This window comes from Ornithodoros turicata, chromosome 5 (genome assembly GCF_037126465.1).
Source record: "Ornithodoros turicata isolate Travis chromosome 5, ASM3712646v1, whole genome shotgun sequence".
Classification (NCBI taxonomy): domain Eukaryota; kingdom Metazoa; phylum Arthropoda; class Arachnida; order Ixodida; family Argasidae; genus Ornithodoros; species Ornithodoros turicata.
This window is the reverse complement of record NC_088205.1, coordinates 71,075,786-71,081,015: the sequence shown is the minus strand read 5'-3', so window position 1 is coordinate 71,081,015 and position 5,230 is coordinate 71,075,786. Positions and strand designations below refer to the sequence as shown.

At 45.9% G+C, this 5,230-nt stretch overlaps 1 long non-coding RNA gene across 1 annotated transcript; it reads left to right on the top strand.

Annotated features, from left to right (window-relative positions):
- The first annotated feature begins 342 nt into the window (after positions 1–342).
- LOC135396175 (uncharacterized) lies at positions 343–1,506 on the top strand. Its single transcript, XR_010423344.1, has 2 exons — positions 343–495; positions 1,179–1,506. It is a non-coding gene; the product is annotated as an uncharacterized LOC135396175 (long non-coding RNA).
- The last annotated feature ends 3,724 nt before the right edge of the window (positions 1,507–5,230 follow it).

The window sequence follows — 5,230 nt, the reverse complement described above, 5'->3', positions numbered from 1 at the left end:
AGGGTAAAGTTTGGAGAGACCACGTGACCAAGTGTCTGTCCACTCACAAGGCAGCATTAAAGCGGTACTCATAGACCGGCGTAGGTTCAGAGAAGAAACTACTTGCGGCTCACTTTGATATCTTACCCCCGTAATTGGGAGAGCGACCAATGAGGTCGCACCAAGGGCAATAGGGGAGAGAGGGACACTGGTGAGCTCCGCAGATAGCTGACCTTCTTGCATATCGTATTTGGCTCTTGTCCGAACAGAATTGCTTCGTTTGCGGCTTGTGCGCGTGAGACCACAGATATATAGCGCACGTGCTGTGCCCACGCGCCCTGTAGAAAAGCACGCAATCTTCTCTATCGTCATCACTATCCTGCAGACGTCACGAATGTGGCGGAAGGGAAAGTGCCCTGGTGCTGGTCGTGTTTTCGGTCTTGGCGTTGTGCTTTGCTATACCTGTGCTGCACAATCGTTCGCCTTTCTTACGTGACTGCATATGACGTTGTAAAGGTACGTATCCCATAATTGCAAAGAACAAAGATTCCTATAGAGTTGCAAGCGCTGTCCCAAGTTTTACGAAATTAGGATAGTTCCCACGCATACTGCTTCAGTATGAATGCGGGACACGCCGCAATGTTGGAACGTTCGAACATGATCTAAGCAACGCCAACATTTAAGAGGGCAAAGATGATGAGTCTTCTTGGTAGTTGTTGTTTTGGTTTGGGTCATCCCGGCCTTACAAGTTGAACCCTTTTATGACCGTGAATTTGAATAGGCGGTGCATTCGTGTGTGCGTGAGCTGCATGCGGTCACGCTACTGCGTGTTTGAGGCACCATAGAGGGCATGAGAACGTTCCGGAATGATCAGTCCGTTGCGTTATCTTCGTCTTCAAAGACTTTCGGTGTCTTGTGCTTACTCTTCTTTATTGACATGGCCTGCTTCCAAATTTGTTAATTGTTATTGTGAAAATAAGGAACGTTTCGTATTTTCACGGAACAGCTCGTAATGTATAGTAGTTGCTCTTTTCGTCAGCCGATGTACGTATTATGAGGCATCATCAACATCAACATCATCATCGTCGCCTTCGTCTTCCTGATGAATGCCTGTTCACGTGCCTGTGGTTTCTATCTGGCTTGACTAAAACTGATTCCGTTACTCATTCTGTTTTCCATTCATGTTCTCTTCTCCACAGTATTAAAAAAAAGGATTATGGGTGTCCAGGAAGAACCGGACTGTTGGCTACGTCATACCATCATAGAAATCGTCGCTCGACACTAGCTGTGTTTGCATGCACACATAGGTCGACTTGTACCGGTTTACACATGCAGGCGACTGGAGGCATCGTACACTTCGGGCGACATACAAGCCACCTATCCGATGGTAGCGCCACTTGCTTAAGCCCGGCAAGGAGCACTTGACGATGAAACGTTGTCGAACCGTGAAATGTGTGCTTTCATCATATGCCACTAGTGTAAATATTTTCGATATTCGATTACTCCAAGTAAACGAATTTTGCCCTATTTCTTTCATTTTGTTGTTCGGCGTTTTGGAATTGTGTGTTTCTCTGGCGTTTAGAATCAAGCTGCGATGCAATATTCATTTCCAGAATGATCTGAAACTTACTCTTGTTATGTGTTTGCTCCGTGACTACCTTGAGCACCGCCTCTTTTCGCTACGGGAGCAGGAATTACTGCGTCAGTGGTCTAATCGGTAATATACGTGAAGTATGGGCGCGTTGCTTTGAGGAACCTTGTTTTCTAACAAGGGATTCAGATTATGGAAATAGTGTAAATAATCACAACAAATTTTTCAGTCGAATTTTGCCTGATATGTGTACATACGAGCGGTAGATTGTACATATTTTTAGCAGTTTGACATACTTGTAACGATAGTTCGCACGCAGAACATCTATGTTGTTATTGTGCTAGTTAAAAAGCAAAGTGTAATCTGGGCAGTTACTGGTGTAATTAGATAATTATGCTAATAAAATATTCCGAACAGCATAAAATTTGTGCTGTCGTCATTCCAAATGCATCTCTGCTGGTTTGAAAGTAAGCGAGGAAATCTCGTTTCCACCATGTTGCTTCTGGTGAGGGCAAATGACAGGCGAGGAGGAAATGACGTAGCGGATACGACTCGCGAAGTCGCCTTTGCCGGTTTACATAACATATGGCAGTGGACAACTGTCGCCTATAGAGCCATGTGGTCGCCCATAGAGTACTCCACCCCACTTTGCCGACTCGGCGGCGTTCGGTCAACGCCTCATTTAAGTCGTTTTGCACCCGTTTTCATGTAAAACATATGTCCCCTTCTGTGGCTAAGGCGCCTTGTGTCGTCTTCGTGCAAGCACAGGTGTTGAGCGCTTAAGTCAACCAGAAAGGGCTTGTGACACTTTGATAGATGCGGTTCATTACACATGCACACATTGTATTGCACACGAGAGTGCTGAAGATAAAAGAATTATTTTCTTACGTGTCGTACTTGACGAGATATAAACCTTTGAACAGACGTACTCGTCAAGCTCTGACATCAGAGCTCCGACCATTCCCATTGGTTGTCGTAAGCACGTGACCTCTCTCGTGCTTCCTCACTGGCCGAGACGCCATGCGGTGTCGTCAGAGGCGCGTGAGCTTCGGTATTCGCGGTTCGGGTTTTGTACGCGTTTGTTACTCCGTTTGCTGTAAAACTTGGAAGTAGGTTCACGTCAATGCCATATAATTGCATTTTGCATTTATCAGGAATGACTTACGACGAAGTGTCGCAACCCGTTTAGCCCAGTGCTCGACACAGGAGGAGAACACATACCGTAACATTGCTGAGGAATCGCTGGAAGAACCACATATTCTAGTCGAGAAAAACGGTCCTCTAGCTTATTTGCCGCATCACCCCATTCATATATCCTCCAACAAGCAGCATCTATAGACTCATTCTCAACATACCTCTCTCCAAGTCTCATTGTCTCAACGCAACATGTCCACACACACTCTCACACAGTCCCACATAAATCCTGCAAGCCGACGCCATGTGCAATACCCCCCCCCCCCCCCCATCTCCTCAAGTCGGAACAACACATTACAGCGCCGGCGAACGCTGAGGCGCGTGAAAAATTCACTCGTCTCCCTTTTCTTGAGGGATACGGGAAGAAGGCGCTTAACTATTTACATGCCAACGACTCGCTGCTGAAAGACTGCTGTGTATGCTGAACACAGCAGCGCTCGTGTCTTCAGAGCCGCAACAGCAGCAGGGGGAAGATGATTACTTATTCAGCCTAATCTAGCTCCTATTAAGAGTCAGCATGTGGCCATCGATTGAAGGATCGCGGAGAAAATTACCAGTTTCTTGCAGGCTCTCTCAACGGGGAGGGAGCGTATAATTATGACGAACCCTCCTTGTCGGGGATTTATGTGGAGAGCGGGATAAGATAAGATGGCGTTGAGAGAGCACTGTACGCAAAAAGGATGCTGGGGATTGTGTAAGACGGAAGCAACTCGCGGCAGCCTTTTCCGGTAGTTCTGGGATAGCTGAACGGACCACTGACTTGTGTGAGAGGGGGATTTTTTTAAAGAATATACATGGGATGATCGGTTTGGAGGTTCTTTCTTCTTCTTCCTCGCTGGAATATTAGAGTTGTGAGCGAACTTGTTGTGGCACTTCTTTAGAGACAGGCGGGAACATGGTTGCTTGATGACAAGTCATGGGTGAAGCACATTTTGAATGTACAGGATCCGAGTTCCATTCCCACCTACTGTTATTTGCCTATTGGCATACTGTCATTGAGTCAATCATTTCTTCGGCCCTTTGATTTGATAAACTCTGGGGGTAACGTTGTGTAAACGAGATGTCTGCCTGCCTATACTAGCGGCATGTTGCTTGGGGAAGAGGGAAGTCGGAGGAAGGCGAAGGAGTATTTGTTGGTAAGCAGCATGGTCTCATAGCAGCTCCACATGGCAGAGGCAGCGAAAAACACTTTCAACTTGGTATTTCCCCACATGGACGTACGCGCACAAACCTTGTAGTTACGCGCACAAACCTACCTATGTAGTTACGCCTTGAAAAAAGGTGAAGCGCAAAAACAAGCCAAAACACGTACTGTTCACTATCAGTTTCAGCCTCAGCATGTTGATTACAGATACGCCGAATCCGCCACAGCGGCACTCTGCAGTTTCAAGAGGACGCTGTCCGATTGAACAATCATCTCTGGTCCATTGACCCGTCGATGGATTTCATTGCCACACACCACTCTTCGCGTCGAGAAGCGTCCATTCTACACCGACTACGACTTAATGTCGCCAGGACACCTCTGCTTCTCTATAAAATGAGTCTTCTCCACTCGTCGAAATGCCCTACTTGCGCTGTTGAAGCTGATATTCCACATCTTCTCCTCGGCTGCCGCAGATTCGACACCCCCCGAGCCACGCTCAGACGACGCCTACTCTAGACTGCGCAGACTTTTCTCTCTGGCCACTGTGCTCGGCTCAGTACGACATCCCACACAGTGGTCTGTGACCAAAGCAGTTTTGACGTTCCTGAGCGACACAGGTCTCATGAACAGCCTGTGAACTCAAGTCGTGCCCATCTCATTCTTCAGTGCCCCACCCTCGCCTCTCACCCTCAACTCATTAACCTAATCTTTTTTTTTTAAAGTCATCTTTGTCACTTAATCTATCTCATCCTTCTTTCACCTTTTGTTAGTTTATCCTTTATTTCCTACTTATTTTCTTTTTATTTATTTGATTTTTATTTGATTTATTATGCATTTTTTCTTTTCTTTCTTTCTTTGCGGAATAGCAAGCCGACGTCCCGTTTGGCTGACCTTTCCTCCATTTTTTCTTTGTTCTAATAAATATACCAGTGATGGCCAATAACTTCTACAGTAGTTTAACTATAACTACTAACTACTTCGCGATGGAGTAGTTTAACTAGTAGTTCAACTACTTTTCAGGGGAGGTAGTTAAAACTACTTCTTTCACTACTGCAATGTATTTTAACTACATCTCTAGCTACTTAACGTTGTCCATCAACACCAATCCCCTTCTATAGTGTTCTTGGACACCTAAGTGTGAATCACAAGCAGTGATAAAAGTGAAGATTTAGTACACATGCACGGCACAATTGCTCTGCACCTCCGTTCTCATCAAACAAGTAGCTCAAGATAAAAGTCGGAAGCACAATCGTGCCGTAAAGCTTGCGGTAAAATCGGAAGTAGTTGGCGCCAGCAGTAACCTAACTACTGTAGTTAACTAC